The sequence below is a fragment of the Sprattus sprattus genome (assembly GCF_963457725.1).
Source record: "Sprattus sprattus genome assembly, chromosome: 3".
NCBI classification, from domain to species: Eukaryota; Metazoa; Chordata; class Actinopteri; order Clupeiformes; family Clupeidae; genus Sprattus; species Sprattus sprattus.
Window position 1 is genome coordinate 16,774,493 of NC_137922.1, and position 22,469 is coordinate 16,796,961.

Below are 22,469 nucleotides of genomic sequence, written 5' to 3' on the forward strand. Positions count from 1 at the left end.
CAAGATGTTAAACCTGGCCTCCTACCAAAATATTTGTGCTGATAAGTAGTTTTTTGGAGACAATGAGTTACTTTCTTTGCCGAGAATAGATTGTTCTGCAAGGCAAGCTAATCCCTTTTGAAATCAGGCCACCACCATTTATTTTAACAGGCCTGTTGAGGAGGAGAGTTGAAAAGTGCAGAAAGACAAGTTGACAGGGTTAGTTTCCATGGCAGGCATGTTGTTTGGAGAAAAGGCTACAGGTCAGGAAATTATAGGCAGAGTCCAAAGCTAATTCCCAAACTCCACAGATACCTGTGGTATCAATAATTAAGAAGTGTCTGACAAAATTCTCAGAGAGGCACATTAAAGTCAGAGGTAGTTCATGGATATGTAACACCCCCAAAGACATACACATTGTGAATACTCGAGATCAATCTGATCAAATATGTATGCAGTACAGACTATGGAAGTAACATAGGAGAAGGAGTCTGCAACCTGCAAGTGATCAAAAGTGGGGCAGAAAAGAAGCCTTGGTATGAACAGTGATGGTTTGCTCCACTTCCTTGAAAAGACATTGATGAAATAATGCATGTAATACAATTTATTATATTATATATGATATATTATGTTGCATATACATAAATTGTACCATAACACTGAGGACCAACACATATACATCACACATAAATTAGAATATAGATGTCAAATGCTTGAATTTCATATCCACATCAAAAACCTAGTTCTGCCAGCCTATGACATCAAAAGGCGCATCTTCAGGCAATAAAGAATACTACCGCATAATTTTAAGCAGAAGTCATTTGAATGTCCTATCTAATATGCACGTTTGATGTAGTTATGATCTCACAAGTAGGATGAAAGATTTCCTACCTTTTTGTTCCTCTCTTGCCAGCTGGAAATATTATTGTATGCATTTTTGTGGTGTCAATTGGATTTGAGTGAGGGTCTTTTGTGACACTGTGCGCTTGTACAGCAGGGTAGTTTCATGTCCAGTGAGTGAAAGCTATCGCTCCAACCATGCATTGACCTGCCTGAAGTCGCTATTTGGTACAAGACCTTTAGATGAGGCTGAAATACCTGTCAAGACGATGTATAGAAGTGTTAAAAGTGCAGCAGAAGAAATAGGACTTTCGATTTAGTCTGCATCTTCTTTTAAGGAACTCAGCAAGGTTCTATCAGAGCAGTTGTCAGTTGGCCTTTTTTTTTTTCAAAGAATGGGAAGAAAAGTCCATGTTTGGCGTTCATTGACAGCATGTTCTTTTCAAGGGTTTCTTTTCAACAAATAACCTCACAGCTGAACCAAGTGTTTGGTGCACGCAGCTGTGGTCAATCAGTTAACACACGATTTAAAATGAAAAAAGTTCCTCATCCAGCGCTGAAATTAAGGGTAGCATTGGATTCTTTGTGTCAATTCCTGTGCAGCTTTGCCACAAGAGCGGAGACCAATGAAGCATGCCTGCTTATCTTCTCATTGCCTGCTTGAGAAGTTCCAAGAGATGTTCGTCATTGTGCATGACTTGAAGCTTCAAGTCGATATTAAAGGTTGAACAAAACCCAAACCGTGTTCTCTATCTCCACAGTGCAGCTTTACATGTGAGTTGATGGTATTTTTTTCTGTTCAAAACAATTCACAGCTAATAGTGTGCTTTTGAAGGTCAAACTCATTACAAGGCAGCCTTGTAATCAAATAATACATCACTGTTGGTTGATGTAGAGGTAAAGGGGCCAGCCAAAAGACTGTTCCTCAAAACCCTTTTGTGCATCCAAACGAACTGCAAAGAAAAATTTGAAACTGGACATTTCCCAATTTAAAAAAATAAATAAATATTTGTTCTAATGATGAACCGACATGCAGTCATCAAAGGGCTTGTGTTTCTTCCTTTCTCTGGGCTGCTGTGGGTGGCTGCAGCACACAGAATCACTAGCTTACTCACCCTGAAGCCTCCGCGCTGGAGACGGAGATGGAGACGAACACCACTGCCAGCACTGCAGTTCTCACTTGAGCACTGCACCATTAAGACCCGCCACTTCCTCTCTGTAGTGTGCGCATCAAAGTCTGAGTGAAGTAAAAGGTTATGCCACAACCTTTGTTCATTATCTTTAGCGAGGCAAAGGCCCCATTTGTGCCTTGGGATAGCCGATGAAGTGCTTAAGAAGTGTTTGGTCGTACTTTACTTATGTCCTTCATCTATAATGCATTGTAAGTTCAATTATAATGCTTTCATTACAAATTCATTACTTGCAATGATTTATCACCCCAAAACGGTGACGATTATTCATTTCTATCACTACCTACCTCAAGTGAAATGGTAGCTATGAATTTCCCCATGTTTTTGTATGGACATATTTGCATAGGAAGTTTCCAGCCTTTCAGTAACTCTGTTATAAAAACATGTGTTGAACCCAAATGATTGTGGGGTTTTATTTTACTGAGAAAGCTCTGGCAAAAAACAATAACCGATGATGAGATACTTAGAACGTCAACAGTGAAATTAAAATATGCCTCCTTTTTTTAAATCATGTTTAAGGATATCTTGTTCAATATATCCACATCAGCATGCATGAAATGGTCAGCTTGTAAAAGTACATCATAGATATTTGGTATGTAGAGCCTTCTAATTCCACACCAACCTTGTTATAATGCTACATTTGAAAGCTCTTACAAATCTTCCAGAAAGTTCAAACTACACATCCTTGCAGCTGACCTGTAACATTAATTAACTGCCACTGCAGTTAGTGCCTGGGGTAACCAAGCCATGCTTTTTGAATATGTTGTTGTCGTTTCTTAGACTACACAGACGCTCCACTGGAGTGTTTGGTGGTGCTGCAGTTTCTAACTGGAACAGCCACACCATCGCACATCTTTCCCCCAAAGGAGAGGCATGCTTTGTGGCGGCCTCCACATCAGGTAGTCTTGCAGAGTTCTGAGAGGCTCCGTGCCTGCGGGGACTGGAGTGTCTCGCCCATTCTTATACCAAGGCTGCTGATGTCGGCGCAGTGCTGTGGGGTTCAGGAGTCCCTCCAGTAGGCTTCACTGACCACTAGGAATAGAGGGACTAATGACAAATCAGCAAGGGAGAAGGGAGAAGGGATGTTTTCAAACTTTCCACACTTTCCAGCACACACACATACGCTCTCTCTCTCTCTCTCTCTTTCTCTCTCTCTCTCTCCCTCTCTCTCTCTCTCTCTCTCTGTCTCTCATTAGTAGTACTAAGTAATAAATCGATCATGCCTTTTTTCATGACAATGCATGTCATGTAGTCTTCTTATGTCAGACATAATTAAAGGATCAGAACGAAACGCTAATAATAAGTTCAATTAAATTAAATTACAAATGCAAACTACATTTGCTTCTGAACAGCATCTAGAAACTGCTGTCTTCTTGTGTCTAAATACTCACAGTGAGGATTACTCTCCTTGAACCATACATTGAAAAACAAATGCTAGGGAGAGATAAAGAATGCCATGTTTAACATGGCTTATTAAATGAAAACTGGCAAATACATGCAGGTTAGAGGTCCTAATCATCCGGTATTGAATTGCTGTCCCCTCAAAGGATCTGGGAGTTGATTACAAATTACATTGTGAAGTGTTATCTTGCCGGTGGGATCAGTAGCAATCAAATTAGGTTGTCACCCTACTGCTGAATCTTTGACACATCTCATAACCGTTGAACTTGTTCCGTCCTTTATCTCCAAGCTGAGAAAAATTAGATGTGACCATTTATAACCATTTTACAAGCTACGCTAATTCACGCAGTAAATGGTACGCATGACTTTACACTCAAGACAAGCAATCAACATAACGTGATGCTATCATCCCTTTATTTACAAGATGTCTAATGAGATTTCATTAAGCCTGGGGCAATGACTGCCGAATTCCATAGGTAGGCCCTCGCGATTGTCTCGCGAGGTGATTAATCTAAAGTCAATTTTCAGAGTTCGAGATGACCCTGTTTTTAACCACGAAGAACACCACAGATTAAAAACATATTAAGTCAGCCATCAGTTGCACTCATCAGTTTTCTGAAGTGTCACCTGAACCAATGAATTTTCCTAAAGACATTAACCTCGTTTGATGTGCTCACACAGATGTGTGTTTGAAGTTGCAGCATTTAAGATGCACACCCCCTCCGCCCTCAGTGTGGTGTGGAGCTATGCTTCTCAATCAATTATACAGTAAAGCTGCCCCCAGGCAGATAAAATTGACCTTCAACTACTTAAAACTTGAACCCAAATAAATACAGCAGGTACATTTACCCACAAGCTAAAGGTATTAGCATACTTTGATGAATTATGCATATCAACCCATATAACCTGATTGTTTTTCTGAAAAAGAAGATGAATGTCCATTAACTCCTTATTCAAAATGCACAAACTTCATAAAGTTTTGGTTTTCAATATGCATATTTTCCCCTTTGTTTATATCCACTGTCGCATAAACAATCTTCTGGGTAAACAAATGTATACATAACAGCAATAAGCCTGTACACTGTTGCTAGGCAGTCATTTTGGAATAACCATCTACACACCTACACACAATGGAAACACTCATCAATCATGCAAAGCACTTTCTACATGTTTATGGTGCTGCATAAAAAGTCATACCTCTCAATTTCTCATCCCAATCTTGCTCTGGTGGTGATGACAAAAAATTCAGCGCAAAGAAGACAAATCTACCAGAGCCTTTTTCCCATCAGGACCGTCCCATGCTGGGCTGTATCCAAGGACCATGTGGATAATTAGGCGGGCAGATGAAGTGGAAGCCCCGTTTGATGATGTGTCGGGTGATGGATGACTGTCGAGCCCCCTTTGCCCCAGCAGTGGACTCAGAGCAGTGAGTTCTCTGTGTAGAGTAGAGGTGTCTCCCATAATCCTGTGAGTGCATCATCGGAACAGCTCGTGGGAGAAAAGGCGCTGAGGAGGAACCAGGAAGGCCTCATTAGGCCACCCGTCTTGGATCCCGAGACATCCTGTCCACACGGAAGTTCCTCTCCTGCCTGTTTCTTTTTCTTTCTTTTTTTTTGGAAGGTGGACCATTTGGGTCACAGGGTTAAGAGTGATTCAGGTCTTATAAGTGTGAATTCAGGCATGCACACGCGCGCACACACACACACACACACACACACACACACACACACACACACACACACACACACACACACACACACACACAAAAAGGCAGACACACACACATAGGCATGCACACGCACAGACATATACACACGCACACACATAGACATATACACACACACACACAGGCATAAACACACAGACATGCACACCCAGAGACATACACACATACACAGGCATACACACAGACACAGGCATGCACAGGCACAGGCATACACAGACACACAGGCATACACACACAGGGATGCACATGCACAGACATACACACACACACACACACACACACACACACACACACACACACACACACACACACACACACACACAGGCGTGCACACAGACATACACACACAAAAGCAGGCATGCACATACACACACACAGGCATGCACATGCACACACAGACATACACACACACACACAGAAAGAGAGGCTAGTGCGGAAGAACAGAAAAGATATAGATTCAAATATTTATACAACAGGGGGACATCACATCACGTGAAATCAATATCAATATCAATCTATATACATTTTATCTTATTACTAAGTTATTAATATATTAGCAGTTGCTTTGTTTTAGCTTTTAGCAAGTTTGTTCTCATTAAGGCAGCTATACGTCTGCGAAAACCACTCTCTCCTTATTAAACCTCTGGATCCTGGATGGACTACCCAGAACGACCTAGTATTCAAAGCTCTGGACTCATTTAATCCCTGACCGTCTACAGACCTCCCCTGTTAACAAAGAGGGAGCCCACTGGAAAGCAGTTGCCTGAATGGACTGTGGAAACAGTAGACTAAAGGGCTCATTCTTCAGGGGAACCAAAATGAGGACTGCTCGATATTTCCATGTACTGATTAGTGACCCACAGGGACGCGCTGAATTCTCCTGGGCAAGGGGCTTCTCACAAAAGAATCGATCAATCGAGGCCATTATCATTAGATAATGGGTATCCTACATCTGTTTGAGCTACCTGCTCAAAAATTGAAAATAACCTGGTTCCATTGTTATATGATGGGGCATTGAACTGTGAGCACGTCACACAATTGATGCAATTATCCTGTGTGACCATATAGATCTAAATTCCTGCAATGGCTCTTTTGTCAGACTCACATCATGTGGGTGCTATGTCTCGGTATATGTCCCCTCTCAAATCGCTCAATACGCCTTAATATATATACAAATATATATTTACACATTAATATGCATGTGCCTATATCTATGCATGACACATACATGTATAGCCTGTATTTATTTACCTATAGCAGCAAATGTATATTAACTGACGAAATGCAGATTATGTTATATAACTCTAAGGCGCTGATGTGAAATCCCTAAAGTCAAATTATCAGGACCTGTGCTGTATCTAACTGTAGCGTTAGACATAGCAAATGTTTACAATACATGAGATGACAATGGATTGGTAGCTGTTGCCTAGTTTATTACTCAATCTATTCCCATTGAGCATGTTAATCGATCCAAAAGGACAGCTCTCTGAGAGAACGGGTAACTATGCTACGTTAAATGGGGAAGATAATCAACATCAGTGAATGTGGATTAGATCTAATCAACATATGCTTTCAGTCGAGGAGATTTGCTAAGCATAAGGTCGATACACATGACCTCGGCGGTACTAGAGCTAAACTCCACCAACTGACCCTTGCTTGCCAATTACAGACTACAGACTACAAATGTTTTGGCTTTGACTTTACTGTATTTGATTGACTCAAATAGTGTATACCCTGTTAATACAGCCCCTGTCAACAGTGAAAAACTCTGAATAGTAAATACTTTACTTTTTTCACTGTCCAGATTAGCATTGATGAATTTGACTTATACATGGTACCCCTCTACAGCACCCATCTGGGACCTAACACACTATGGAGTCTGCATTGTTTTACAATTGTTTTTGTAACATACTGCATGTCCAAACATACATATGCATTATTACAATTATTATGATTATTATTATTATGATTATTATTAATATTAATTGATGGCATTCATGATTGTTATGGGTGACTGAGCTTATCTAAGGTAATGTCTGAAACAAATGCACCAGGCGCCATGAGACACTAGCACACTCTATGACAGCTCCCTTAATGAAGATGTCTGTCCCTCAGAGTTCCATCCCATAATTATCTTATTACCGCAGGCAAGGTCCTCATAACGGTAACAAGTGGGAATATCTGTGTCACTTAACCCCTGAATCCTTCTTTCAGCAATTACCGACCTGATTATCACCAGGTAAAGTCTAGTGTGCTCACATGACACAAAATAGGATTTATTGTCAGTATAAAGGGGTTCCATTCCGCTGTATTGCATACAGCTTGCAACAACCTCAATTGTTTTGTTTTTAAACAATCTTCAAGCGACACAGAGGTTTGTGTATCATTTATGTGTCTCTATGAAGTCAGTTCAACTTTATGGTTGACAGTAACATCCTCTCGTAGGTTCAGTCTGCAGTTCCTCTGTCAGTAGACGCTTATTTGAAGGTCTGTGTAGCTTGTAATGATAGAGAGATAACAAATGCCACAGATTTTACATTGGGCGAGTCCAATAATCCAAGTGTTGACAACAGATTAAACAGATTAATTTGATTGCTCTTGCTTGCACCTCCTCTCTGGCACAGCAAGCAGGCATTTTGAGAGTGTTTACGGTCATGAAAAACCTGGAAAAAAGTAATGGAATTTGAAAATAGAAAAGTCCAGGTCTTGAGAATTTTGGGGAAAAAAGTTTTGGAAAAGTTTTTGCTTCACAAATATCTGTAAATGTGGTTCAGTTAAGATCAACAGAGAAAAGTTTATATTGGTTGAACACTAATTGAACTAGGTATGACAGTAAAACCACTCAGCCATATTGGATGGATTTGAATAGCAACCTGTAGAAAAACAGTGGCAGTGTACTGTATGTTGCAGTTATAGTTCGTATTTTTCCCACTGTGCACTTTTCATGGGGAGCTGTCATCAATGTTTTGGGCTGGATTTGTTGGATTTGTTGGATGTTAGGTCTAACGCCTCATCTTGGAATTATTTAGGCTATATGTATATCACATGTTTTCAAGTCAAGAGTAATTCCAGCACTGCAAAAACACTCAGGAACCTCTTGAAATAATTATTAAAATGTTTCTATCTATAACTGTGAAAGAAAGCTATTCTTCAACTATACTTTCTCAAAAAAAAGAACATTGAATTTGATTAAGGTGAGGCAAAGTCAAAGTTGTGAAAAGTTGTGTAAAAATGTTTTCTTCAATAAATAACATTCATTAAAGTATCTGTTGTTTGCCATTACTGTGTGGTGAATGTCGCATCGCCAAGGCTTGTTTGCATTGCCACTTTACGTCAATGACAAACCTGACTGAAACATGTCTTACAATGTCAAACTATCAGTGAATGGGATTTTCCATATTTTTACAGATTTACAGATTTATATCTGTAGTAAATGAGAGTCAGTTTTGCAACGATAGACCCTAAAATGGTTGCACGTTTTCGTCATCACATCCATTATTAAAAGACTTGTTAATGACAATGGTTAATTTGCTTTCTTTGATCATGGGGCTAGAGGCGTAGTTCTTTTTTTTATTCAGTTATTCTACTAGTCCTCTTTCTTAGTAACATTGACATAACACTTTATGAAGTTACATTTAATGTTTAATGTTTAACTTTAATGTTCAGGTAGATCAGTCACATAATTTGATTGTGCCACCGGGACATGCACCTGACATTCACCACATAGCTGGGTGTCTCATTAAAAGTGAAATAAACTACTTTCATGTTATGTTACCCTGCCTTGTGTTCAGTGGTGGAATAATAAATATATGTTCGAAATATGGCATTCAAGGCGAATTCATTAGAATTTGAGGCACGTTGTTGCACCCTGATGTTTATTAAAAATAAAAGTCCCCCGAAAGTTCATGCATACTGAAGGCACATCTGTGTGCTGCAAGTAGGAAAACAGTATATAAGGGCAGGTATGGTCCACACATTTATATATTTTATGTTCAGTTTTCTTTTAAACAGTAGTAAATTATTATTCATTGTTCGTGTTAACTTGCAGAGAAGTTTCAGAATGGTACAGTCAAGGCTTCCTCCTGTGTGCTTCATTCATTGTAAAAGGTACAGTAAATAAAAAGATGTTTAAACTTTAACTCCAAGGGCTTTTAATGTTTTGTGTGGATGGATTGCTTTTCTTGGAAAAAGCTAAATAAATCATAAAAGCGATTGGCCTTCATCAATACATGCAGCAGTTTACAATGATATAAATATATTTCTGTGAAATACTGCCTTGTGCAGATCATCGAGTTCATCTTTCCCTTGTAGAATACATAACAAGTCTCATTATCTAAAAAAACATAAATTCTCATATGCTTGGCTTGTTTAAAAAAAAAAAATGACACCAGGAAGGTAAGATAAAAAGCAACAATAGGTGTCAGGCTAACAGGTCACTTGTGTGTCTGAATTTTGGTGTCTTTCTTTTAACCTCAAGTGATTGAGAACAGTTCTTACATAATCTCTCTCCGTCTTCAGCATGGCAGCATCATTCTGTGTTCTCCTAAGACACCCACATACATCCCATTGATCCATTTCCGTAGTCATTAGCAAAATCACTTTAGTTTGCTTTTGACAAGCCTCAGTGATTGCTGCTAATGAACACAGTACATCATATATAAATCAAAGGAAAAAAAACGCTAGTTTTTTTCCCTCCAACCCAATGCAAAGCAGTCCTTGGGCTGAATCCTGGGAGGGGGTTATGTATCATGTTATGTCAAGCTTAACAGCAGCAGGTTACAGATGGTTTTATCAGTCACGGTGAAAAAGGGACTGTTGCAGCACAGGCCTACAGTCCTTCTCCATCAGTTATTAAATAAGACCAGCATCTCAACCTTCTGCGCTCACCAAAAATGCGACTCTGATTTATTAACTGATATCATCAAAGTGTTACAGTATGGCAACTTCCTTTCTATACATTCCTAGTTGCGTACTCTTTACACTCCGCCTCTGCTTCCTCCCTTTCCATCAGTGAGTGTTAACCTCCTCATCCATATGTTCTTCAAGTGTACATCATCTGTGGATTAATGTCAATCTGTTGGCCCTGACAGGTGGCAAAGATGACCAACCCTACTAGCCTAGAAGTAAAAAAAATCACCGTTCACCAATTCCTTTTTCTGTACAGTGACTTCTCTGTTGGTTCATTCATATCATGCATGACAATGTGTTAGCAAGGGTATGTAACATGCAAATACAGATGCGTGTCCTCAGGTAACGAAGCTGCTCTTTCCCATTTATTTTATGACCATAATGCATTTTTAATCATTCCGACACCACCACTTGGGGAAAATGTTCAGAAGGCCCATATGATATGTATCTGATTTGATCTACATGGGTCTTCCTGGGAAAACAAATATAAGGATACCAAATCAGTTTGGACCTGCTGAATCACTGTGTTCATCATAAATGTTTAATACACGCATCAGAAGAGCCCACAGCAAAACTGCATAAATAAGCACTTTGCGTGAGGCCCGAATCAGTCAGAGAGACTCTTCTCTTTGATTTATCAGAGCCAGGAACCCTCTGTCCGTGTTCCCTCACTGTCAGTCTCTTTTGGGGCTGTGACACGGGTCGGGCACAACACTGGTCCAATGCTGGGGGGGTGGGGGGTGGGGGGGGGGGGGGGGGCGGTAGGGATGGCTTTCCAATGCTGGGGGGGAGGTTTACATGGATGGCTGGCTGCTGCCTACACAGGGCCTTTGATTTATTACTTCATGTAAATTTCATTTTGTTTTTCATTCTTTTAGCATCAATACTTCAGTGGGCCTCACAGTAGATACTATATTGAATTATTTTAAATAATCGCCCCTTTTCGGCATGCGCCTAATGACTTCCGTTTCCAAGTAGGTAAAAGGAGGAATCGAGCTGAACTTGGAGGAAATGACAACAATCCAGACATGTATCAAATTAGAGGCCATGTCCACAGTCCTGAAAAGCATGGTATATTTATTAATTTATTCGTAAAAATGTCTATTATTTATTAAAATGATTTCTTTATAATTTATTTAAAACCTGACTGAACTTCTCAGAATGAGGAATCAAGATAAGATAAGAAAAGATCAAGGCATTGGTGCATCATTATAACTTCAAAACCATGACACAGTAGGCCCCGATGCCTTGTCAGCCTTGTGTTTACAGATTACAGGGCTGTTTGAATAGCTTGAGCAGAAAACAAAATTGGGATTGTCCCTTTTACCAAAGTAACTGATTCACAGTCTATACAAAGCACAAGCCACCTGATTCCTACCTTACAACTCCCAAAGAACTCACTGCCTGAAAAACCATTACAGTCCAGTATGACATTATTGATGTTTTTATTAGACTTGACAATGTCTACAAGGCCAGTGAAGGAAACTGGCTGACTTTTTTTTCTCACTGGGGATTGGGCTGGCATTGAAATAAAATAATCAATATGATAGGGAATATAATTCAAACTACATCCTTCTCTAATTTGTAATGTTGTACGTGTTTGGAGACGTGTTATGTATACTGTCCCAATGTTCTTTGATGGAAATACACAGGCATAATGAATAGTCTTATTTTTATGGGGAATTAGGTTAAAGTAACATGTTTCGTCTCAAGCTGAAATCAAGTGGCTGCATTAAACCCACAGACATGGTTTTCTTTTCTGTCCAGATGGTGGTGGATCTGTCGCTTCACATACATGGTTGACTGTATTCATAAATGTCACTACACCTTAAGAAAAAAAAATGAATGAAAATGAAAGGATTCAAGCTGTGCAAATCAAATCAGGCCTTCTTATAGGTTTGTGTCATCCTATCCAGCCATCATGTCGCTGCCTGGTTGAAAGCCAGCCCATGGTGAGTGAAAATACATGAAGACAAATGGGTGACCAAAGGTAGAAGAGCCAACATTCATGTTAAAATGGAAGCATATGGTAGCACGTATGCGCCATTTGATTCAGGGCCCCTTGCAGCTCGCATTGTATAATGGTGCATTACTATTCTCGCTCAGGCGATTGCATGGGGATGTGAATGACCCGCTTTTCCCTTCTGCTCGCCTGTTTTGACAGGGCTCCATCCTGCTTCATTGCATTCAAAATTGGCACTTTTATGCGAAGGCAATCCCCCAAAAAATGCAACTTAATGAGACACAAAGGGCTTCACCCTCTGCTTCTGAGAATATATCATGCATCTTAAGCAGAGCCTTTAATGATCTCACTTTCCTCTCCTCTTCTTCTGCTCTCTCTCTCTTTCTTTCACTTTATCCCTTTTGTGCCCCCCCCCCCCCCCCCCCATCTCCTTGCTGCTGCCGAAAACTCCAGGGTCTCTCTCCCTCAGTCTCCACACCCTCCCCTCCACTGCCACTGAAACTCTTGGGTCTTCTCATTACGCCTCTCACTCGGGTACAGGGAAATTATGTGTCGATTAGATCTATGGTGATTTACCAGATTAAGTTGACTATTGGCTCATTGATCTACCCTTACATTAAAGAACAAAATTCATATCTTTGGTCCTTTTATATGTTAGCAATATTAATTAAAGAAAAGGTTATTAGGAGTATTTTATGTTTCCTTAGAGACAATTAGCAGAGAGTGTACTTCTGTCAATAGATAGGTGGACCAAATTCTTGGTAACGAGGACTACCTCCAGTTGACTGTACCGATGTGAAGTTTAAAGAGAGTAATTTGAATGATGGAGCGTAACGATGGGAAAATAGGCAGCAGCCACCCACAGAGTTTCCACTGAGTAACAAGCACACTTGCCCATAAAGGTCCAACTCTCTGACTAGCATATTTGACAGTGCAGTTTGGCAAACTACTTCGGTAGTACCTGCCAAGGAGCAGATGCAGACTTTACTTCGGCAAATTAACAGACAGTTACCAATTTTAAAGGCACTCTGGTGGAAATCTTGCCCCAGAACAATGTGTTCTTCAAAATCCAACTTCTCGAATACAATAATTAAAATGGAGCTTAAGAAAGTGACAGGCTGAGCTCATGAATAATGTCACATTCAATTTAAATTGCAAATGTATTAACGTAGGACGTGGTGAAGACATTTGAGAGTTCTTTCTCGATCCAGTATGTCCTTTGATTAGTCGAGGATCTGACTCCAGGTGGAGAAAGAGCGCCTCTATTTTAATTAGCGTAAAACATGTATCTTTGTATCGAGTTTTAAAACACATCTATCGCTACCTCAGCCATTGAATAAAACATTATTAGTGCACCAGGCAAGTAAGACTCAGTATCACGGGCATACCACGCACACCCGCTCATTATACATCCCCAGATTTCTAGAACATGTGTCACGTCTCCCAAAATAGATGCCATAATTGCCATTGCATAACAATCGCCTCACTGAAGCAGCTGGGCCTCGCTGGAGCAGAGCTGTGGTGAGAGGCAGACAGGGAGCTCAGATAATGGAGGAGAGACCTCACGTTTCCTTTCCCACCCCGCCTTACGCCGGTGGAGTTTATCATTCACACAACACTGCGGTCTTGATGGCAGCCCTCCAATTACTACCACTCAACAGCCTAAAAATGCCAAGTCAAGATTGCAGGAAAGTAAAATGGCAAGAAACTCCACTACAAAAGCGAGAGAGATTGTAATATTCATACGTGCACCCGCTGACAATCCCCCCTCATCTCCGTCACATTTTGCAGACTAAAATCGGGAGTCAGATTCAGTGTGTCCTTTTGTCAGGCAGACTGATCTCTAATGAGTCATATTCTCATTGTGTGGGGCTTATTCATGACTGATAATGGAAGGCTCAAAACCTTTAATACAGCTTGCCTGTTCAGCCGCGGCGGGTGAGCGCTTGTTTTCTTGAAGTGTAAGATCACCCTAAATGAAAAGGTTCACCTCACCAAAGAAAATGTCACCTCGCCCCATGATGATCTTTGAAGATCATGTTGATATTTCATGGCAGGTCTGAAAAAAAAGCTTTGTTTCTTCCCTCCATAGGAAAGTAGTTCATCCACAGAAACTAGCACGAGTATGAGACCTTACTTTTTCATCCTTCTAAGGTACTTAAGACATCACCCGTAATAGGAACGACCTGTGATGTTATCTTTCCTCCAAAAGTTAAAACTTGTGCCCTTGATTTTGCCATCAGACACATAGACAAGTTTTGCCATCAGACATTGATAACAAGCTTGACATGACTGAGCAGAAAAGAAGCCTTTAAGCACTCCACAGTTTGTTTAGTCTGTATTTTTTGTTTGTTTTGTTTTGTTGAGTTATGTTGTGTCTATTCTTTCCTGTCAAGTATGGCCCAGCTCTCGTCCCAGGTCTTGCTGCAACACTCAGGCCTAATCAATATTTCCCTCTGCGTGTTATAACAGGGCTCGTCTTGCACATAATTAGGCTGTGCACCAGTACCGTACAGTGCGGGGTGCGCCAGATCCCCCTCCCCCCCAGAACTCTCCCTCCGTACCACCACCCCCCCTGCGCACAGCCTGCCTTGTCTTGCAGCTCAGCTGGATAGACACTCACTCGGATGAGAAAGTATGGAAGCGGCAGCACCACAGGTTGGTAGTGAAACAAAAGGGGTTTTCAAGTGTCAGGCAGAATCGTCTCTCCCCGGGAGCTTTTCCACTGTTTCTGTCTTTCACTGCCTCCCCTCGCCCCCCTGTTTTTCTCTCTCTCTCATCTCTCTCTCTCTCTCTCTCTCTCTCTCTCTCTCTCTCGCTCTCCTTCTCTTGGTTTTTATCTCCACATTTGCCATTTAAAGTAGCAACTTGCAAGCCCCACTTTCTAACATGTCGTGCTGTTAACTAAAGACTCAAGATTTCTCCTGGCTTATTTTCTTAAGGAAAGGGGCCATGCCCTCTAATGCTTGGCTACTACTATACTGCTTACAGACGATTTGAAGAATTACCGCTGGAAGTCCTCTGATTAGGGTTTTGTGTGAATTTTTTTCTTTAAATGAGGATACGCTTGACTTGTTTTACTTGGCTAGCAGGATTAAATTAATTAAAGTGGGTGAAAGGGATGTCTCTTAATTATATGAACAAAAACAGAAAGTATTGCAAACATACACTATGAACTGGCATTTGTTATTAACCAAAGATATCAAATGAGTCAATCAAAACAGAGCCATTGACTCAGATGACATAACATTATGATTTAATGAAAGAGGAGAAAATAAATACCTTCAAGAGTACCAATTGCACGGTAAAATTAGATACTCTGCTCTCCTCTTTCTTACATGCCATCCAAACCCATGGCCTTTAATTGGTTCATTCGAGGTACACCTCAAAGGGCTTGCCATCATTACTGCCAGACAAAAAAGACAGAGACCAGGGTGAGAGAAGGGGGGGGGCACAATTCCACACAATTTTCTGCCCCTGCTGAACAAAGCTTGTTGAAGAACTAAAGAAGGTATGATCATGAAGACTTCTTTAGATGTAGACTGTACAACGAGGGGGAACACATATCAAAGTGTCTATTTTTTAGTCATGCAAATGCATCGTGTTTGAGCAAAAGACAAAAAAACCTTCACAAATAAGGACGTCTTTTATCCCACACCCAAATGAGTGTGGTTTATTTACAGACAAACACAACCAGGACAGCCGAGCAGAAAGCATCCTGCGATGTTTAATGGTCACAGTTGTCATGTTTTGGGCTACCAGCTACAAAGGCCCAAAGGAGCAATTATCTTTTAAAGGGTGTCTTGGGACTCACAGATACTTGTTGCCTTCTATGTATGTATGTGGGAATGAAATAATGTGCATTTATAACAACATGGAGTTTAGCCTGGTTTAGAGTGGTCATTATACATGTAACAATAGAAGCATGTAAGTTTGTAGCCCATCAGGTTATATGTTTTCCTAACCCAAGGTCATCTATACCGTGTGTCATGTGTTCCGGTAGCTGTTATCGCCAGTTCTTGAAAGACATCCCTTTTTATTTCTTGTCCACATAGTTGCAGAGTTTTCAACAGACAAGAGACAGTTTTTTTCCCCTCTGTGTCATGTGAGTAGACTTTAAAAACATTGATTTACTAACAAAACCTTTATCTACGTGTAAACGGCAGAATTACGGTCCTGTTCTCAAACAGCTACCGTAGCTCGGGTCCTGCTCTGCCACGCCCCCGAGTAGCACTCCGTGGCTGTTCATTCATTAGCCAAAGTGCTGCTCCTATATAACCAGCTCACCAGGTAGGTTAATACAGGTGTCTGGGTTTCCACCTTCTTGCTCTGTGCGCTAATGTTGCCTAAGGTATGTGCTCCTGTTTTATTTCCACTTAGCATACAGCTTATTAGCAATTCATCTGTATCATCCTTCATGCCTAAAGTGACTGTTTGGCAACAGCTGTTTACCGTTCACCCAAATGCTTCCGGGTAGTATGCCTGTCCGCTACCGAAGGTCTGGGTTAGGACACCAATCAAGCACACCCTGATGTGACAAACTGAAGACTGGTTGAGGTAAAATCTCCCGCTCATATTCTTCGAGGTCAATGTTTGTTTGTACGTTCCATATGAAGGTGTTGCTGGCTCAACGCAACTGACGATATGCAAGCTTTCACATCTATGCCTCATCTCTGTTCATAGCTGATTATTTGAGTGTCTGTGTAACATGTGTTTGAACTTCTCATGTAGGTGTTGGTTGGGAGCCGTCTGGAGTCTTATTTTCAGTGTGTGTTCCGTCAGTGATGCATGTACATAAAGGTAACCGGCTGCGACAATGCTTACTGTCATATTCATCATAATGTGAGATGCTCATTTTGAATCAATGTACATGACAGATTGTTGGTTCCTTTATTTAGGAAGATTTGCCACTGCTGCTTTGTCTGTTGTAAATGTAGGGTCATTTCAGATTTTCCTAAGCTAGAACTGTGCCTGGTTTTAGCCAGTTAGGCTTAACCCCAACTCCTCTTCCCCTTTCCTCTCCAGAGTGTGGCAGCGATCTGCGGGGAGGGTCGCTAGATCTGAGTCCTTTTTCTTCGCGCACTGCATGTCCTTTTGAGTGGTAACGTGCACCTCACCATTTGCTGTGACACTTGTTTGCAGTGCCTGTGCCTATGTGTGTTGTGTGTAGAGGTGTTTGTGTGTGTGTGTGTATGTGTGAGTAGGCATACGAATCCAGAGCACGGGGGTGTGTCAGTCTCACTTCCTTCCCCAGGACAGGTAACCCACTGCGGCAGCTGCTCCCTATGCCCCCTACCATCCTGGAGGCAGCCATTACTCACTCTCTTGCCATATTTTAATGTAATTTAGACGTGTATTAATACATATTGTTATTTTACTATTTGAACTACCTCGTCTCTGTCCTTACTGGAGTGTACCTGAGTGAGCACCCGCTTGTCTCTATCAAACGGTACCAATTATACCTAACATTATATCTTGGTGTGAAAGTCACCAGGTGGCGTAGTCGTATCCAGAGCCAAGACCTAACCACCACTAGGTTACAAATGGTCTTACTGGTATTTGTCTTCCAAGTTGCTATAACCCAAATTGTACCTTCTACTGTCACTAATACAGGTAGCAAGGAAGTTGAAACTGGGCAGGAGTACAGGGCAAGTCAGGGAATTGCTGTCATAGAAGTCAGATGAAGTCAGATAGGCAGATAATTGGGGGGCACAAACGTATTAGAGTGAAAATCCTTCATGTGGTTTTGGGATCCATGTTTAACCTGTTCACACGTCATGTTTTGGCATGATTTAGGATTTACAGACAATAAACTTTAATCAATAACCTCTATCTCTTCAGTCTTGTAAATTCATTGGAATATGTTTTTAAAGGTGTCACTTATACTCTCTCTTCTGAATTAATTTTTCACTGAGCCCTGCTCTGCAAAAAAAAAAAAAACAGAAAACCACAATCTTTTACTCCAGTTAGTTCACAATGAAATCCACTTGTGTTCCACGGCATCCACTGGTCTTGTGCCTTTAGGATCAACCTCTAATGCAGCATAGCATTTTCACATCCTCAAAATGCTCTTACTGAAACAACAGCAACCACAAGATGGTATCTCAGTCCTCAAGGGATTTGCGACAGACTACTTGAAAGACAAGTCCCTTCACAGTTCATTCTGTCATCTTGATGTATGTGGCAATTTGTGGCATCTAAATTCAATTAACATAAAGTATTGTATGAAGCAGGGGGGTAACAATGCATCAAATTGACAGTCCTGTAACATATTTACATCAGCCGTGTAATTCCCAGAATAGGATGATGCTCTACTCAAAAGGATCCTGTGCAAAATTGTGTGGTGTCAAAATCCAATATTAATGTACTTTTAAGACGAGGCATCGTGTTCTTACTCGCTTACACTCAAGGATGCACTTTGACGACTCTGTGTCAAGCACCCGTCTCATTCAGGGGCCCCACTTAAATCAGAACAGAAAAGAAAAATCTAAAGACACATTTTTAACTGATAATTTGCTGAAAGAAGTATGAAGTCAACACGGACTGTAGTGATAGTTATTGATACATATGCTGCTAATGTCGCGTTTATTGACCAGGCCTTTTTTTGTTTTTGAAACACATTTAGGAAATCAGGCTTCTGATACCTTGGCAGTTTACCTTTAGAGGGTCATGCCACATAGAGATTGTTCAGTGACTCTCTATAGCCTGGAGGCGGTCGGTGTGCCACACCAAATTGATGTTTCAGACCAAATCATACTTCATTTGAAATCAAGTGGCTCACTTTTCGGGCAATTTTGAAAGCTGGCCAAGCCCACGGAGATGGGGGGGAAAAAAGGATCAGGTCTATGCCATTCCTTGGACAAACCAAAAAATGTACAGCTGGATTGCAGACACAATCACACTACTAATAAAACTAAAGAATAACAATAGTATAATTGCTTAAAGTGACGGCTTTTTCCACACAGAACAGTAAAGATGTCCTCCATAATGAAGAAACGAAGCCCAACAGAACATAATTAGTTTGTCACTGTACATTTGAAAGGGGGCAGTTAAACATTTCTGTAGTTGTCTGTTTTAAATATTTCACAGAACAGACAATGGGTGAAAGCCTGCCTCTGTAAGGCCCTATAAGAGCATTAATAATGTCTTAAAAAGTAGTAATTGTATCATGTCTTCTTTATGACTCATAAGCACCTTTATGATACCTTATGTCAGTTAATTATACATGGTTATAATTTAAGACAGAATAATGCATTATATATACAGTGTATGTGATCACTAGTCTGTGTATCTGTCAAATGTCAGTATATGAAGACATATAGTTATAATGAGTGCTACGATGACTTATAGCTACTTTATAAGACATTTTGTTATGCCCTCATAATGCCCTTATAGGGCCTTATAGATGCAGGCTTCATAGGATGCATTATGACATTTGACAGATACACAGTCTAATGATCACATATTTATAATGCATTATTCTGTCTTAAATTATACCCATTTATAATTATCAGATGAACAGATATGGCCATGCTAGCTGTTCAGAGAACCTAAGTCACCATCATTAGCTCCATCTGAGTCTCCATTTCAATTTATTTCGGTTCTTTTCACACGCCACTATTTTCACTAGGTTGTCTTGGGTGCAAAAATCAGTTGGAACTGCATTTGTTGTCAGGCCACTGACACAGTGAATGGTGACATATCTGATGTCCAGTAGTGTTCAGTCAACTGTTGGAGCAAGGCCCTGTGACAAATTCTGACTCCACACCTAAGCGGCTTAAACCCTAAGAGGCTTTTTTTCCGCCCCCCACTCAACAAAAGTAGCCACAGGCCAAAAAAGAGTGATCCAATGACGAGTATCCTGGCATGTCAGCACCTTAGTTCTTAAAAGCAAAAATCTGTCAAGGTGGATTCAAAGGTTTGTCTGTCTTATCTGAAGTGTAATAACAAAATCTGACTGGCCCCATCTAAACCAGTCGTGTATCCCGCCATCCATGAAAAAATACTGCCCACTCTCAACTGTCAACACATGCACAGTGTTGGCTGCCTATTAAATGAGGAGAAATAATATGCATGAGTGACCAGTCATTTCCAATTTAATTAGCAGAAAAATACCTGCCACGCTTATTACAATTATTGATTGCGTGCATGGCAGGGCCCACTTGAAAAAAGCACGCTCCAGTTCAAGGGGAACGCAAGTGTGAAAGATGCTGGAGAGGGAGGCTGCTGAGGCGGGCGCAGACGCGCTAGGAGCAGCTGTCACTACGGGCGTCCGCAGGACCGCTGCCATCTCCAGGGAAGCTGGAGCAGGTTATTATTTTTATGCTAGCGCCCCTTCAGATTAGCTTCATATTATCGGTGTTTGGAGTCAGATACCGCTGAGCGCATCTCCACGAGGGGATAGTAGAAAAAGCTATGAGCATTATCCTCAAGAGCCAGCTGGGGTTAGATCACTCATTCCCCTTTAAAAGCTGTCTGCTGCCTGCAATAGTGACTACATGTGTGGATCAGAATGAAAGCCTTCCTCAACTTCCCAAAAACGCCCATACACAGGTTTACTAAGAACGACATGGTGTTGCTTTTTTGCTGGTAAATGCTACAAGAGGCAATTAATGATCTTATTTAGCACAAAATGGCTGAGTACAATCAGTGACTAATTATATGTTAAGGAGTCCTTAAAAAAGAAGACGGGTAAGCAAAATTAGTGTCTTCCATAATAACAGGATGGCAGAACTGTATTTAATTAACACTTACCTGTGCTGATGTAGTGATGTTAACTTCCTTGTAGAAATGTTTAAAGTTTCCTAGATGTGGTGCAGGCTTAATTAAACAATTGAAAATATTTCAATTATGAGACAATTTATAAATTCAAAACATATTAAACCCTCCCTATCTGTCTGTAGATCTTCCCAGTATAATTGGGTATATGTTTGTATGTTTCCCCTGCTTCGAAGTCTGTGCTAATAAATAAGCTTTTTGAATGCATAATTGATGTGTGTGAAGTGTGAGCCTGGTTATAGCAAAGGTTCCAAACGACTTACCTGCTTACCAGTGCTGTTTTAGTGAGGTTACTAAATGTAGAAACGTTTAATGGGAGCCCTTTGAGGATAAATGCTGAAACAGTTTATTTTTGTCATGCTTGATACTTCCATACTTGCAGAAGTCAATGCCAGCTGATAAAGCTGATGTGAACATATGACATAAAGTCACAATAGTAGTGGCTGTTTTGGGATGGGTACTGCTACAGTTATTATTTTGATTTGATTTGATTTAATTGATTTATTTAAGCCTCGAAAAACACATTGAGGAAAAATACCCTCATTTATAATGGTGCAGAAGATACAATGAAAGGTTAATACATTGAAAAATGCATATGAAATAATACAGGAAAACAAGGGGAAAAAAAACATAAAACAACACATTTGAAGATTCAATAGAATACTATGGTTAAGGCAACTGACAGTTTCCATCACTACAGGAGAAGTCAGTTGTAAAGGAGATACGATTAGAGAATTCCCTTAATGAAATAAATGTGCACAACCTCAAGGATTTTTGGAGCTCATTCCAAATGTAGGGTGCCTTATAACAGAAAGCTGTCTTCCCCAATTTAGAGTTAACATGAGTCAAATATAAGGAAAGCCAGCTCTGGGAGCGGGTATGGAAGGTATTACAATTCCAGCTGATGAGAGAGGAGAGATATAGTGGCAGTAGCCCAATGATAGTTTTGTAAACAAAGATCCTCCAATGACCATGCCTATTTAATATTATATATTAAAGCCAGTGGTCTGTTTCAATTAATCCAAACCCTATACAAATGAATGGACAGGTCTATTTTAAACAATCAAATATTTAACTGTGAAGATGAACTAAAAACCACAATTTAATTAACACTGGTTATTAAATCACTGTTTGTGATTCTTGAAGGTCTTCTTATTAGATCATAAGTGACTTAATTTCAAACTTTGTTTTGTGCAAACCCTTCTACAAAGAGCTCTTGTTTTGTTGTGACAGTGTTCATACACATTGCTGCACACTGCCACCCTCATGTGCTTTGCCTTGCCTGTGGCACAAAAGAATTAAAAATATGCTGCTGCTATTCCATGAAAACAAGGAACGGGTTGTAGTGCAAGTCCATGTGCCTTGTGCCAGTCTTTGTTTTGCCCTAATGGGCATCCTTCCTGCCATGCCATTTTGAAAGTTCAAGCGTCAGAACTGTTTATGGTATCTCTTACACCTTATGTAACGCTAATGACTTACGATATCTTGTACTATGTACAAAGAATTTATCCAAATATCACACCATACTTCTCTCATTTATTAATTTAATCATTGTACCTGTCACTATAACAAATATAGTGTTACTAGTAAGACATGTGTTTTTGTTTATAATAGGTTTTCTTCATTTTCTTGTTGCCAAACAATGCTGGCAATAACATTATAATCAATCACCCCCATCATGATG